The sequence below is a fragment of the Eublepharis macularius genome, chromosome 6 (assembly GCF_028583425.1).
Source record: "Eublepharis macularius isolate TG4126 chromosome 6, MPM_Emac_v1.0, whole genome shotgun sequence".
Lineage (NCBI taxonomy): Eukaryota > Metazoa > Chordata > Lepidosauria > Squamata > Eublepharidae > Eublepharis > Eublepharis macularius.
In genome coordinates this window covers 51,924,958-51,942,171 of record NC_072795.1, presented here as the reverse complement: position 1 = coordinate 51,942,171, position 17,214 = coordinate 51,924,958, and the positions used below count along the sequence as shown (strand labels likewise).

The 17,214-nt window shown below is 40.2% G+C and overlaps 1 protein-coding gene across 2 annotated transcripts in view; it reads right to left on the bottom strand.

Annotated features, from left to right (window-relative positions):
• Positions 1-15,510, bottom strand: part of CAB39 (calcium binding protein 39) — an 81,342-nt gene extending 65,832 nt beyond the window's left edge. The window contains exon 1 of one of the 2 annotated variants that reach the window (XM_054983590.1): positions 15,276-15,510. The gene's annotated coding sequence lies outside the window, so the exon portion shown is untranslated. Of the gene's footprint in view, positions 1-2,613; positions 2,714-15,275 lie in introns of those variants that run through there. The other variant, XM_054983592.1, reaches the window with a different exon arrangement.
• Positions 15,511-17,214: the final 1,704 nt, after the last annotated feature.

Below are 17,214 nucleotides of genomic sequence, written 5' to 3'. Positions count from 1 at the left end.
TGGTACCAGGGCCGAGGAGATTCCTGGAATCTTTATAGGGCCAAGGTGCTTCTGACTGGCAAAGTGACAGGATTTCCTCCCTTATAGTCAGTCTAATTGCTGACAGGAATTCTGGAGGAAACACGCTTGGGGGAACACTTACGTGGCCCTCCTAGGCTTGTCGGCTGGAGTTCTGGGTGTCTGGATTATGTTTCAGCCGTGTCTCTCCTGCCAGGAGATTGGCAAGTGCATCTTTGAGATTAGGCGGGAAGTCACTCATTGCATTGTTTCCCATCAAAATTGAGCTCTGCCAGGTGGCGCTGTTCTCAGCTGGCTGACAGAGGCGCGCTGTTTTAACAAGCTCCCTCTATGAAAGATGGGGCTGTTTAGAGGCCTGCGTCTCTTCCAAGGCCATTTCCTCGCCGGGGAACCACACAGCCTAAGAGGCATGCTGGTGCCGTCTGGGCTTGTTCCTGCTGCCAGTAGGACGGCTCCGTGGGAACAGCCCATATTCTCCTCGCCAGGGAACCCATACAGCCTAAGAGGCATGCTGGTGCTGGCTGGGCCAGTTCCCGCCGCTGGTAGGATGGCTCCAAGGAAACAGCCCATATTTTTCTCCATGAAGCTTTCCTCAGAGTTCGATGACTCTCTAGAGACAATATCGTCCTCTTCTTTTCTTTCTTTGACAAGAGGAGTAAAAGAAGAGGAAACAGAAAGAGAAAGACTAAAAGACTGAGGAGTAAGGTAAAGAATAGTTTGAGGAAGAAGCAAGATAAATAAGAGATAGAGAGAGAAAAGGCAGCAGAGCTAGTCTGCTGAAGAACTGCTCTCCCTGGAGGCAGGAACAGAACTGAAGAGAGGGTGGTCCCACATGCTAGACAGGAAGAGGAAGAAAGTTAGTTCCTGCCTCCCTGATTGGATGGTGGGAATCACCCAAATGTCCTCCGCCTCAGAGGGAGGTCAACATTCCATCCTGAATGTAATTTTAGCTGATACACTCCAATAGTACCATGATAATAGTGTGATCCTCCCAACCTTATCAGGCAAGAGAAGTATTCAGCATTTTCATATCAAAATAGCAAAATCCTTATCAATAAATGCTATGGGGACAAACTGTAACTCTACTGAAGAATTATACAGAATAGTAGCTGTCATCCACAGATATATCAAGTCAGCAGCACGTATTTCTGGTTAAGTGTTACACAAGAAAATGTGAATTGAGGCCAATGACACAGTCCTGACACACAAGGATTGTTAGTAGGAGTGGTGGTAAATAGTAGTGGCCATGGAGCACATAACAACATCAGCAACTCATCCAGCAACTCATCCAGCCTTTATGTTAAGCAGGCAGATGGTGATGTTAATACAATGTTAGCATTCACAGCCTTTGAGAGACTGCTGGTCATGATCATCATGTGCCCACTGCTGGCAAGGACACAGATTTACTTGCATTGTTAGAAATACATCAAATCCAAAACAAGGAGCTTTCCTGTTGAAGCTTGAAGTAAACATCATGCCAGGTTGCATCTACGTACACAGTAGAACAGAATTAGATCAATGCACTCCTACATCCTTTTTGTTTATGCCACTATTGTGTGCAATACAACATCAGCAACATTTAACCACGGTAAGAAGAAAGCATTCAAGTTCTTTCAGATGACCAACAGCTATATTCAATAAAATGCCATAGCAACTGAAGAGGAAATCCTTATGGTTACTATGTTTTGTGCAGCTATGTAATGAGATTCTAAAGAATGTCTGTTAGGAGGCAATTAGGTGTCAAACAAAGCTACACAACACTTGTTCAGGATCTATCTTCAAGTTCAGCTGTGGTGTGGGATGCATCTGCAACGAACCCAGTGGAAATGGATCATCACCAATGGATATTCCTCACCAATGGAAACAGTCTTCAGACAATAAGTTTCTAACCTAATTAGATGCGACTGTACCTGTGCATGAAAGACTAAAGTGCTCATCAGTGGGTGTTAGTTATAGCATGTCATGCAGGAATGCAAGCAATGCAGAAACTGATGACTAACATGACTGTGTTGAGTCAACTAATGACTTTAATCTCCAATCATGTCTATGATAACATAGATTCTACCTTACGGGAAGCTCCACAGCCAGATATTTCTACATCAAATGATAATCAAGTTCAACATCACTGGCAAGAATTGAGGGTATGCAGATCAGACAGCCACATGATTTGTTTTTTGGAGGGGATATGGAAATATACATTTCTCATCCATCCTAAGTAGTGTTTTCTTCTCTCAATTTTTTTCCAATGGAAAAATCTGACGGAAAAACTTCTTACGTTTAGAATGGGGGATTTTAAAAAAACATAAGGGTTTAAAATATTTTAAATACCCTATACTTCCTCAGCATGCTTTCTAGTACTAGAAATATTCAGTTATACTAATGCTAGGAAAAGTAGAAGGCAGTAGGAAAAGAGAAAGACCTAAAACAAGATGGCTTGACTCAATAAAAGAAGCCACGTCCTCCAATTTGCAGGATCTGAGCAAGTCTGTTAATGACAGGACATTTCCTTCATAGGGTTGCCATAGGTCGGAGGCATATAAAACACACATACAATTTTGTACATAACAGACATGTACAATTCTCCAGTTCTCTCACCTGCTTCTGATTCCTCCAGCTGTTGGTGAAAGATATTGCTGGAAATATGCACATACAAAGAAACATCTGTGAAACGTGAAAATGTTTCAATCCATACAAGCCTTCAGTTCTCTACGTCTTAAAGATAAAAATAAATGTTCAGAATAATCAGTTATTGATCTTTCAAAACACGATTCCAGTTAGATTTAACATGAGGGTGTTACGACCTTTACTTTCTTTAGGGTAGATTTTTCTTTTAATCTATCCCTTAACCCTCTGGGTAGTCTGCTGCCACCAGGAATATTTTATTCCAAGATATTTTATTTAAATTTTCCCTTTGGTAACGTTCCCAAAGCGTCAGGCTCCTTCGTGGTTCTATGTGGCCCTGAGGATAGGAATGGAATATAGCAATGACAGCTATACTGGGATATAACAAAACAAAACAAAATAAATTTTTATTTAGTTAAGAAGCGTATTAGTTTCATAAAAGTGGTTCTCGGTTCTTAAAGTTACTTCATTTACTCTCATTCACCCAGATCTCTTCCAAGGCTTCACACACAGTTAGCCTCTTTCTCTAACTCAATATTTGTCTCACAGAAATGCTCAAAACTCCTCAGGCAGCACACAGCTAGCCTCTCTGACTCTAATTCACAGAAATATTAAACCTGCTCAGGCAGCACACAGCTGGCCTCTCTTTCCCTGACTGCGTGTCCTTTCACAAACATGCTCAGTTCAGGTTCCACACAGGTTATATTTCTCTCATAAACACTTCAACAAATTCAGGCAGCACACAGCTAGCCTGCTTTCTTCTGACTGAAACTTTCCTCTCTGCACTGTCAGTCTAAACTGCATTTACTCCGCCCACACTCTCAGTCATCAACCAATCATATCACTCACTCTTCCCTCTCTCACCCCCACTCTTCACCTAGCTCAAACCAAGCATTTAAAGACACATGCACACATTTACTTGAAATCATTACAGAGGGATAGTATTTTTGAGGATATTTCATTTACAATACTTAGGTTTCTGCAACTAAACTTGTACACTTGCTAGATACTACTCCTGAAGAATTTATTATTAACAAGTTCAAATCACTACTTTGATTTATTGATAGCCCTTAATACTGTGATGTATTGGACAGGGAGCAGACACTACTGGGGGAAAGGATTTTCAAGCCTGAAAACTAGCTCTAAAAGTTTTCAAATAGCAACTCTGCACACACCCAAAGACCATTAATGTGATGCACAGAACCCACAAAAAAAAAAAACATTTTTCTTCAATGGCATCAAAATTTTCAGAAACTGCCTGTCCACTATATGTAGTAATAGCCTGTGTGTAAAAGGTGCCACTGGTCCTTCCCCATAACTTATTTTAGTTTTTCTTCTAGCTGCAGTTAGAGCAAACTTCGGTTCATTTTACTTGATCAATTAAGAGAAAATTTTGGAACAGAAACAATGTAGTACATATGAACAATAGCCCCAGTAGCTGAAGCTCCATTGAGATTTTGTAAGGATTTGGCATAAGGTCACTTTTATTGTTTGACACGTGCACAGTTTCAGTTTTGTAGTAACTATTAGTAGTTTTTGCCTCAAAGAATGAGGAGTCTACTGAACTTTTAACATTAAGGCTGAAAAATCATTTCTCTGTATTCTACTAACCCTTGTTCTACTTCAATTGCTCCCAACTTTCATACAGTGGTGCACACATTTTAATGATCTGACAAATACCTCACACAACTAATAAAAATAAATAGAAAACTTCTGATCAAAGTCACTAATTCAACTTATAACTGTTTACAGTTATAAGTTTAATGTATTTTAAAGATGAGAGCTAAAGCACTACATAAAGTAATACTTATAAAAGGAAACTAACCTGAAATACACAATAAACTTAGCTGCAAGGCCTCTGAGTGACCAAGGGGGACTAAAAATCATCCACACAGGAAGTTATATATGTCCTCCACTTCAAAATATAAATTATTAATGGAGAAGTGGCTCAAAGACTGCAGGTGAAAAACTCAGCACAGGATTGAAAGCTATGAATCACATGTCCTACATCACCTGAACCCCTGACTCTTTCTGAGTTCTTCTAGGGAAGCACCGTAGCACAGCACAGTTTCTAAACAGTTCTCTGAATTCCTCCCTAAGGAATTCTCTCTCCTTGGGTTCTGAAGGCAAATTAAAAAATTCATCAAGCATCTTGCATTGGCTCGAACTAGAGAGGAGAAATTGAAGTTTTTAGTTAGATTTATTAATGTAAAGAAGGGAAAGATATCGAATTGATACATTGTAAATGCTTCTAGTACTTTGTTGGGCAAATTTTCTGAAGAGTCAGGTTATAGACTATAATACGTACAAGATTCCTTGCCAGAATCTTTTCAACTTTAAAACAACTTGCCAGAGCCCTTAATGCTTACAAGTACTGACACTGGACATAGGACAAATTGCAAAATTGCATGCTGTCATCTCTAACATGTGCTATCTTTCAGGAATTAGTTTCTTTACAGAAGAGAGAACCAACAAGACACCTTTCTTTCTGATACCCTGTTTGGGCAATCATCCAAATAATGGGCGTATGCCCTTCTAACTGGAGACAGAATGCAGGGTTCATATCAGCTTCTGATGCCATCTCTTGCCCAGGTCTACATGCTTACTACAGTCTGCTGGGAAAACAAACTAGCAAACCAAAGGAACAGTCTATTCTAAAATAATTTCTTCATAAAGCAAATCAAATCCTCTCAGAAAACTGGATCATAAACCGATACAAGACTCGTATCTCCAAAGAAATAACTTCAGTACTTTAGAATGTGCTATCTTCAAATGCCTCAAAATGAACAAAATGAAACTGTTTTACAGGAGGCTAAAATTGTCTTTGGGAAATATTAATAATTTATATGCAACCATCAATGCATATTGCTCTTTACAGACTACTAGATGGCAGGTCCCTTCAGTGTTCACTCTAAAATTTAAGATAACAAAGGAGAAAGGAGGATGGTGATTACAAGCAAGGAACGTAGTATGTATTTACACTTACATTTTAATAGGTAAAAGGAGCTAAGTTGTCAAAGACTTAACATTTGAGTATTTTTTTAAAATCTTATCACACAGAACAGAAAATCTGACACACGTTTATAATGTGAATGAGTATTATTAATATGTGTCAAAGGAGTTGCACAGTTTCTAAATATAAAAGGAGGGAAGTATAGTTTCCTAATTCCTAAAATGCCTTTTAGAAGATTCTACAAGATCTCCATACAGCTAGAACTATATTGTCTTAGGGTTTACAAAAGACAATAGCAATGATATATAAAAATATTTTTCCTTCTCAGTATACATCTTTGACATTCTTCTTTGACATTCTTGAGCCTTATTTACAACAGAAAAAGAGAGGCAAGTTCCCCACTGACATGCCTGATGCCAAAAATTGTGAGAGGGAAATGTGGTTTCACAACAATCTGAATTCTCCCAAGTGGTTATTATGTAACCACTACCCCTCCAACACATACATACACAAAAAAACAAAAGCAAAGAAAAGTGTTTTTTTTTCTTTTGTGCTGTGAATATGCAAGGTTTCAAGAGCATAATACCCTTAAGATTTGGGTGCCAAAGGGATGCCACAAAGTCCACACAGTTTCCAATATTTGTTATATTTAAACAAATGAGCCAAAATTAGACAGGCTGTTTCAAGCACCCTAGAACTAAACCACAAACAGCATCTTTCTAGTTTAGGACACGAGGACAGAATTTCTCAGCTTCCCTAGACGTCTTGGAGCCACAGTGCTAGTTTCAAAGCAAAGCAAAGAAGTGCACACTATCTTATAACATATCAGTTTAATAACACTACCTTGTAATGTAGCACTTTCCTGGCTGACGAACATCTGCCTTTAGACAAAAAGTTGTCTCATCACTTACATAACTACTAGCACTAGATGGAGCCAGTGCCATATGTGCAGTCCTGGGGTAAATAAAGCATTACTATGATGACTCCATTAGACAGATCTATTACCACTGTAGCCTTGTTGCCAGTCCACACCAGGTAGGCACCTCATATATCTTTACAGAAGGAAAAAGTAAATAGCAGTGAGCAGGAAAGAACTTGCATATAAACCAGAAAATGGGAAACCTTCAATCAAGTTATTTACAAAGCACTACTAATATGATGAAGCCCAGGGCTTTTTTTCTGGGAAAAGCGCGCGGAGGGCAATCTAAACTCCCCTCTGTCTGGAGATCAGGGGGCGGGGCCACCAGCCATGTGACCATTTTCAAGAGGTTCCGGAACTCCATTCCACTGCGTTCCAGCTGGAAAAAAGCTCCGATGAAGCCTTAGTTTACAGATCCAGAGGAGTTAGCTGTGTTAGTCTGTAGTAGCAAAATAGTGGAGTCCAATAGCACCTTTAAGACTAACCAACTTTAAGCTTTTGTTAGCCACAGCTCTCTTCATCAGCTGCAACTGACAAAGAGAGTTGTGGCTCTTGAAAGCTTATGCTACAATGAAGTTGGTTAGTCTTAAAGGTGTTACTGGACTCTTTACTATTTTGCTACTATGGACTAACATGGCTAACTCCTCTGAATCTATGACCATGGAAAGAACCGCATTCAGCTGAATGGAGAGTAAATCCATCAACCTCGTGAAGAAATTGGCACAGATACGAACAGACATCACCTTCCTTTCTAAATGCAAAAAACTGGACATTCTACCCAAGGGACTGTGTGTAAAGAACCCTCTTAAATCCACTTACTGCATAGATTACTGTGAGAAACTATGCAACACCTTATCTAGGAAACTCTTAAATCACCTCATCAGACTGATGTACAGCAAACAACAAAGGATCAAGCAGGATATCTCTGGACTAGACTCTTCCATAAAAAACAATCCTTAATTTACAGTATTTGAAAAATATGTGTCATGCTTTTTCACCAAATACCAGGTGAACAGACCTAGAGAAAAGCTGACCTTTCCTCACTGCATAATTGAATAGGCTGGCTCTCAAAAGAATCATATGGCACAAGTCATCCACTCACTAATTCAGAGCTAGTTCACATAAGAGTTAACACTCCATGCGACTAGCTTCAGAACCTGCTTCAAATAAGTTTTTCCACTTGAGTAAACCTATTCATGTCACTATACTGACAATAGAGGACTGTATCAGAGGAATCATCCACAGGAACACTATTGCTAATAAGAGCAAGGATTAACAGTGCAAACCAAAGAAGAGTTACTCCAGTTTAGACCCACTGAAATCAATGGGCTTAGACTGCAGTAACTCTTTTTAGGATTACACTGTATGTTAGACAGACATACAGACAGAAGGGAGCTTGAAAAATGCAGAGAAGTTACTACTTTTTCATCTTCTTAAAATGTCAGTGGTTTATCTTTTTTACTCCCTTGGCCAGAAGAATAACTCTCCCTCACTACTGACAAACTGAAAGTTGCTTAGAATACATCTATAATCAGTTGCTAAAAATAATCTTCTATTAACTGTTACCGGTATAATAATCTAAATGGCAGCAATAACAACCAAACATGAATTACACAGTGCAAAATATAAATACCAGCCTATAGAGAACAAGTATCACTACAGGTACAGAGAGCAGTGGTTGTGAAGCTCAAGGAAAGTAGCTGTATGGCCAGTGAGCTGGCTTTGCCATAGTAAGGCCTGCATTCCAGCCTTTTCTCGCCAGTGCTGTGCTACTACCTGTTTTACAGCTCAGAAGACAAGAGGCAAAACCACTCCCCAACTTTTAGGATTGTGTATATACTGTAATGCACTAGAGTTGGTCCATCACGTAAGATCTAACTTGTGGCACTTGCCAAGGTAGATAGACCACCACTGATGCAAATCTACAAAAACATTAAGTAACATCAGCATGTATGAAATTAAGGAAAAATGCATTCTGTAGCATAACCAACAAACTGTAGGAGACAATACAAGCCCTCTCTTACAACCTAAACTCAGCTAATTTTCTTTATGCTGTTAAGAATGTGATAGCTTATTATCATTAACTAAAGAACAAAATTTGTCTCTAAAAGGGAAAGTATTAGTTATTTCTTACCTTTTCTAAGAAAAGTTACAATATAAATAAGGATACCACTCTGTAAATTGTGACTAAGAACAGATATAAAAGTACATTTTTCTTTAAATTCACATTTCTTTCCATTCTAAGGAATTAAAAACAACCTCCCCCAAATCCTTGAAGTAAATGAAAAAGTTTTTCCCCAAAATGTGTGTAGGGATATAAATATAATAATTTATGAGTACTATAAACATGATACATTCACATAATTTGTATTTTTGAAATCAAAATTAGCTACCAATGAAAACAGCCTTGTTTGGAAACAGGAAGTTAAGTGACAGTACATGCCTCCTTTCCATGCTGAAATATATAGTCTGTCTACTACAGCTTGTAACCTAGTCTTAAAATTGAGAAATACCACAGAAATATTCCCTTTTTAGCCTACTTAAGCCTACAATTCAAGAACTTGTAACATTACATATTTATAACTAGAGCCATACAGAATATCAGAAAGCACATTCATTGGTTTCAGCTGAAGTATGGTTGGTAAAACTGGACATGAGAGAAAGCTAGATAGTGGTGTCCCCAAAATAGACTACATGTGTTTCTGAGGAACTTCTATAATTATTTCTGCATGAACTCTGTGGTTGATTCCCTTTTGGCTCAATTCTGAACCTGTTCATTTATACAACATTAGGGGATAGATTTAGACCAGCGACATAAATCAAGATTTAAAACATCAAGTGGGAAACCTCAGTTTAAAAATACAAACCTTGATCCAGTTTCCTATTCATACTGTAGTTATAATAAAGAACACTATTCTTACAAATTAAACAGGACTTCTATACTTCATTTACTACATATCAGTTAACTAATTGTCTACTACATATGAACACTATTTCACTAACTGGGGATTTTAGCATGCTAGAAAATATTAAATGCTATAATATGATGGCTTCAATATTGTATCTAAGCACTGTGTGCACTTCTACATTGTTCCCTGGTTAACAGAGCAGAAACAAGCTACTTTTCCTTGCATCACTTCCTTACCTTTGACTATGGTTAAGAGTTGTTCATACTCAACATTGTAATGATAATGAGGTTCCCCTTTAACCAAAGTTTGCTGAGTAGCTTCAGCTCTTGGTTAACCCGTTAGCACTGATCACAGCAAAGGGAAATTTGCTGTGGAGAAAAATATGGCAGAGATTGGGAGGACAGGACACATTCTCAACAGTTGTAGTTAAGAGATCCAGCACACCGCAGCATCTCACTATAACAGAGCAGCACAACCGACTCATCTCATGAGCCCCTATAGATGCTATTGATTAGAGCATATAGTAAAAGCTGTGTTATCTGGCACCTCTGGTAAACTTGGTTAACCAGCATGCTAGCTGTCTCTGCCTACTCTCAAGAACCTTCCACTCATGCTGCTGCTGAGCAGACCGTGCTATGGCCAAGAACCCACCAGGAACTGGAAAGGCTGGCACTGGTCCAGCCACGGCTGCAGCAAAAGCTTGGTTAACTAACAACCTAGTTACCCAATGATATCACATAAAGCTTCTACTGGAGAAGAAATAAATTATTGTGGCAAAGCAAACAGCCTGTGCTCATGTAATTATAACAGTAGCCTATGCAAGCCAAACGGGAACCTACCCTTCTATATCATTTTACTATCTTGTTTTAAAAAGTGTATCAGAGGAATGGGTTGACTCTGGCTGAAACATGAGTCATTCTCAATCTCACTTACTGAAGCCATACTGACTCTGAAGGCAAATGACTGATTTGTACAATATGTATTTTGCTGGTGCATTGGCAGTGGCCTACTCTTATTCCAACATGACAAAAGAAGTCCACTTGGCTAGCATAGCAAAGCCAAAGTTGGACTATCACTTCTGGTCATAAGCAGTCTCAGAGACTGGAAGAGTTTGCTTCTGAACAAACATGTTCAGGATTAAAATTCCAGAAAAAAGTTGTTCATTACCCCTCAAGTTTTTATTTTCCCATTTATATTCTACTGCTGTTGAGATGTCAACCTCTTTTCTACTCTAAGAAAATTTACTTCCATCGATACAATTAAATACACTGCCTATATATTCATGAATTTACTCACACCCATTCCCATTCTGGTGCAACAAGATTACATAAAGTAAATCACACCAAGTTATAAACCTAATTAGAGAGGAACTTTACAAAAACAGTTCTGTTCATGGAGTACATGCCCTAAGGAATTCAGAGGTAATTTTAAACTTTGCATGCACATCTGTGTTTTACAGTTATAAACCAGAGAGAAATAATGGTATGGCACACCTTGCATCAGCCAACTCCATGCAATCAAATATGAGTTTGAAAGCTAAAATTATAATGCTTAAGTTCCTCCACAGTAAACTTCAAAAAAAGCTTGATTAAGGCTGTTTTAAAACAAGGATTTAAGCTTGGTTAGGAAACAAGGAAGTTAAACATTTCCACTGGTACATTTGTCTGCATATTCAGTTGTAGCCTTGTAATAGTACAGCAATTGCCACATTCTATTCAAACTACTTATTTATAGGTGCAGCAAATGTTGCTTATTTCTAAGAAGCAACAACTTACTACTCTTACTAATGTGAAATATAACTATAATAGGCAAATTCACTGCAACTTCTAAAGGGTAATTTTCATTTATTCTGCAATAGTTTCCTGAGCAAAAAGAAAATATGTTGCTTTCAAAATAAGCCAGTTCTAAGTGCTACTGTATTTTTCTTTTTGAATTACTGAAAAGAAGTAGATTATTGCTGGCTTTATTCTGCTATTAGTCTTCTTATGACACAATGTAAATGTGTACACAGACAATGCACAAAAAGCTTAGTCCATACATTATGAACATTTCAGAAAAGCTATTTTATAGAAAAAATCCAAAGGGATAACCATGATAGTCTTTGAGTTTTCTACAACAGCTAACAGCTTTGTTGCAGCACAAACTTTGGTGGACTATAGCATTCTGACAAAGTAGGCTCTAGTCCATGAAAACTTATTCCATAACAAATCTTGTCATCAAAGACTCTTTGTTGGTTCTTCTCAATTAACTCAGTTTTACTATCTTAGTCACATTTGTATGTCACCACTAGCCTTTCTGTGGTATAAAATGTCACTGACTGTCCTATTCTACAAATCCAAATATAATTAACAACCTTTACAAAGGTCTTGACTATACCATGCATGCCCACATGGCCTCAGAGAAATCAATGAGATCCAGTTTCATTGTGACTTGAAATCAGAGTCTTAGTCATTGGTCCTCTGCCATCCGGCATGACATTGAACAAATGTATAGGGTTTCTAATAATACAGAAATGAATTTTACTATGTGTAAGCAAAGATAAATGAATGTAATTTAAATTTTTCTGCAGACCTTAGCTTATTCATGATCCAAATAGTTTGAAAAGCTATGAGGACATCAACAGTTTTCATACAGACCAGCATTACACAATACATTGAAAGGGTAAACAATAGTTTGATCAGCGCAAGCTTAATGAGACTACAGTAAAAATGTCAACCATTTCAAATGATAAAAAGAAACCCTTCCCTACCAAAACAAGCAGGTTATATTAGGAATGCAGACATTTCAGGGAGGCGGGGCATATTTGACATAACTCTAGAACAGCAGGCGTAGCCCTGTATCTGTTAAGTGACAGTAACAGCATTCACTAAAGAAACCACACAACACTGAAATCGCCAATAGGTTCAGGTTAAACTCCAGCATAGACTTCCATTGATGTGTTTTCCATATACACTTTGTTGCTGCACAATAAATGAGTTTACAGAAACAATAAAAATACTGGCCAGGATCCAAAGTTAGCTATTTATTCTCCTTCTGAAAAGCTTCAACAAAGGGCAGGGGACCTGTGTGGCAACATTCTGTGAGAAACTAGAAGGCTAACACACTAGCTTTTCTATACATCTACCAGTGTTAAAAACAATGCTTTTAAAACAGAAAAATATCCAGCATATTGACAAATAAGAGAATTTAGTAAAATCTTAAAGCAAACATTATTTCTAACAATAGTCAACATCAAAAATTTAAGATACTATCATGCTTATCAAGCCCATTTTAGACATTATAGTCTTGATTATCGGGAGCTCATCAACAGAAGTAGAAATTACTTGTGATGTTCCTGATTATTATTCTGTGTTAATAGGGCAGCGTGTGGATTTTCCATGTATGTACAGTTTCAGAATACACAAACAAAAAACTGTGCATGCATGAAAAGTCTGTGGGGGGGAGGGGGAGAAGGGGCAACAGCAAGTTGACAGGAAACACTGCAGGCAGAGTACGCTCTTGTTGATGTGCTTCCTGTACATGGTCGTGCCCCATGGTCAAATACTAAGCTACCTCTATTATTATTACTGAACAAATATTACAATCCAATATGCAAATTTCATCAATTAAGTAACAAGTAGATCAGCCACTTCATTCCATAAGACTACTGTTTGTTCTCTGGTAAACAAACAGAACTTACAATTGGTTTAACTGAAAATAATAGAGAATATTTCATATAGAAGTAGCACAATGTGATCTTGACAGCCTTTTCAGTAAACAGAATTGCTACCATGGCCCATACAAGTTGTCTCTTTTGCCATCAAATTGCAGCTGACTTACAGCGACTCTGTACTGTTTCCAAGGAAAGAGACATTCAGAGATGGTTTGCCATTGCCTGCATTGGCATAATAACCCTAGACTTCTCTGGTGGTCTCCCATCCAAGGGCTGACCCTGCTTAACTGCTTCCAAGATCTGAAGAGATTGGGCTAGCTTGGGCTAACCAGGTCAGAGCTAAAAAAAAAAAAAGTCCACATCATTTAATTTTAAAGAGTTAAGAAGTAAATAATTAAAACTGAAGTTTGCTTCATCTCACTAGGGAAGTTTACACCAGGATGTTAATCCCATCATCAAATGGGATCATACTACATAAGTAAAACAATACATAATCTGATTGTTTAAATGTTTTTTGTTGCATCCAACGGTAAATACATTATGCTACAGGAAAAGTTCCTTACAACCCTTCATGTCCACCTTTCTCCAACACTAGAGACCCTGGTTATCAGCCTTTCCCATCACAAGGTGCAGTAATTTGCCTTAGGAGCATTTCCCCACAGCCATCAACTGATATCAAAGTAATTCGTGAGTCTAAATGACACATATATCTTCATCTTATGGTCTAGACCTTTAAACACACACACTCTCATGGTGCCATCCTAAGCAAAGTTAGACCATTCTAAATATCTTCAATGGATTTAGAATGGTGTAACTCTGCTGTGGGTGGCACCATTAAAAACTGATCCTAAATATGTCTGAGCAGAAGCAAGCCCCACTGAATTCAATGGAGCTTACTTCTGAGTACAGGACTGCATCTTCAAGAGTTTTTTTGGAGGGAGAAGAGACCAACCACAGCCACATGTAATCTAACTGGTAAACCATGAAGGATCAATTGATGTTGTTTTGTACCTCAGTCTAGAACAATGTTACGTCCCTGCTAAATTCAATATACATGACCAATTCCAAAAAAATGCTTATATAGAACTAAATCAGTTTAGTAACCAAGATAATAAACCTGCAAACCTAGCCCACCTGCCCCCCCCCCAAACTATATTCTTTTCTAAGAATTGTGCTAAACAGCAACATTTCACTCCAGACGCAAACTAAGTGTAAATAGTGTTCCGCAATACATTTTCAGAGATTCCAGGTGACAAGAAATATACCGGTTGTATTAAATCAATGGAACATACTGTTTTTAGAAAGCAGCTAGTGCCAATTTGTACAAGTTCTATAGTGGGATGTCCTAGAAGTAACCAAATCAGTTAACAGGCAGGGGAACAAGCACTTTATACACGGGCCTTTGCAAATCTTTCCCACCCTCACTATTTACTATCTCAATACTCAGACTTTAATAAAAACAGGCACAAACGTATGCGTCTGCTACATGTACTAAAATAACCCAGACACTAAGAAGAGCTAGATTCAGCCGTGCAGTTACGCTAACCCAAGCAGGGCCTCCCTTGCGCGCACTACAATTTTGCAAGAGAAAAGCAAACACGCATTTTTTAAAAAATCCCAGCCGTATAGGCTTGATTCACCCAGCCAACCCCACTGTGCTTGTTCGTCGTTTAAAAGGTCATGATTAAAAAGGAGAAGCCATTTCCCGGTTGACAGAGATCCCTCCCTTTCTCAACACTGGAAAGGAGCTTTGCGATCCCTTCGGTCTTTTCAACAAGAAAGTTTACTGGAGCCCGTTCGGAAAGACAATGCCCGACGCCCGCCCGCCCGCCCGTCAGAACAGAGACAAAAAGATGCAGCTGCCACTGCGCACACGAACTCTCCCCCCTCGGGCTCCGCATTACTTAATCCAGAATTAACGGCCAGCTCCTCGCGCCTTGGCCACGGCCGGATTAGAAATCCCCGATTCACCCCTGAGCGCGGATAGCAAGAGAGGCGGGGAAGGAAGGCGACGAGCCCCCACAACCCCCGACCCGCAGCCGGAGGGGTGACTAATCCACTTCAGGCCTGCCGAGGACACACCCTGCGGAGGGTCAAGCGCCCCTTCCCTCTCCACGCCAGGCCTCAGCAAAGCCCTTCGCAAGGCCTCCCCGCGCCAGGCCTGGTGTGAGCCGCGGCTCGCCCCGCCTCAGAGGTCGGTACCTTAGCTGAGGAGAGGCGGCGGCGGCGGGCCGGCCGTGCGTGCGGCGGCGGCGGCGTCTAGCTCTCGGTGGGGGCCTTGCCCAGCGCTGCTCTCCCGGCTCCGTTTGGCGCTGCTGTCGGCCTGCTTGGCCCCTCCCCGCCCCGCGGTCCTGGCTGCGCAGCGGCCCCTCCGCTTCCTCTCCTCTCCCTTCGCTTCTTTTCCCTTCCCAGCCCGGCGGCGGATCCCAGAGACCGACGAGCGGCGGCGGCGGCGGATGTGGAAGAGGAGGGAACTCGCGCCCGGCGTCGTCGCTGCGGGCTCTCTGCTGCCCCCTGCGGACTGGAGGGATCGGCACGGCGGCGCCACCGCCCTTCACCGCCTGGCCCACCTGAGGAAGCAGGCAAACTCCCGCGGGTAACGAGAGAGGAAGGGGGGGGGCTCTGAGCCTAGAAAGAGGCTGCTGACGCCTCCTTAGCCAGTTGTGGAGAATAATAAGCAGACTGCACGAGGATCAGGGTCTCTGGTACACGCTCTGTGGTAACAAAAACCTTAGCGTTTTGCTCTATTGTTTCAGAAAAGTAAGTCAGGTGCTGGGCAGGTTTGCGGCTTTTGCTTGAGGGATGCTCTGGCTTGGGCTATCCACAACTCTTAGTCTTACAGTAGCTCCGTTTTACAAAGAAGACGCAGTGTGCTCAAGCAATAGGGACGGCTCTTCAAAAGGCCAGTCATTGTTTATTATTTATAGTCTGCCTTTGTCGCCGAGATCCAAGGCGAATTACACAGTGCAAGAGAGTACAATATAATCAACAGCTAGGACATTCACTACACAAAATACAATATGATCAAAAGTTAGAATTTTCAATGAAGAGATACAATAGGGTATGGGTTGCAAAAAAATTGAACACAGCGTAAAACAGAACAGAAATGAAACCTTTCTGAAACTAAGCATAATTATTTAACATGAAATCTTTAGCAATGTGGAATGTGCATATCTACATCAACTGACAATACCCAAGAGTGTAGTCTATAGTCCAAGGGTGGCCAAACTGCGGCTTGGGAACCACATGTGGCTCTTCTAGACATATTGTGTGGCTCCCTGTGGTTTCTGAGTATCACTACGGCCATAAGTTTTAGTTTATTTCCTTCTCTCCCTTTCCTCCTTTCTTTCTTAGCAAGTCTTTCCCTCTCTTTTCCTTTTTTCCTTCTTTCTTTCCATGTCTTTCATATTTTCAGTAAAACTGTTGGGGTTGCCAAGTCTGACTCAGAAAATACCTGGGGACTTTGGGAGTGAAGCCTGGCAAGGATATGACATCACTTTTGTGATATCACTTCCAAGTCAAAGGTCAGGTGATGGCTCTTCCCAAGCTCCACTCTTTCTGATGATGTCACTTCCAGCATACTGCACAACCCCCCCCCCCAACCCACCTCTTCATCTGAAGTCACTTCAGTTCATCATGTCTTGTGGCTCTCAAACATCTGACGTTTATTCTATATGGCTCTTACATTAAGCAAGTTTGGCCACCCCTGCAATAGTCCCTGTTCCTACCAAGGCATCACTCTGGGCTATGCCTTATGAAACAGCCTTGTTTCTGTTTGGTTGTTAAATACTACATTTAATTGTTTGCCATTTCCATATTGCTGACATGAAAACCAGGGTCTTCTCAGTCTAATCTCTCTCACAGGGCTATTGTGAAGAGAAAGATGCACTGAGCCCCCAGTTCCTGCCTTGTGTAAAGTGTCAGCCATTCCTCTGTATCCTCAGTCTTGTATCATGTCAGTCTTGTAACTCAGAAATCCTTACGGCAGGATAAAAATGAATTCACATAGATTTTGCAATCTATAGGGGTTATAGAGGACTGCGATTTAGAAAGCTTGACCCTGTACAGAGGACCCTGCCTAATCTCAGAAGGCAGGGGTACCCAAAGCAAGGTTTCAGTAGATGATTGCAGTCATGGTGTA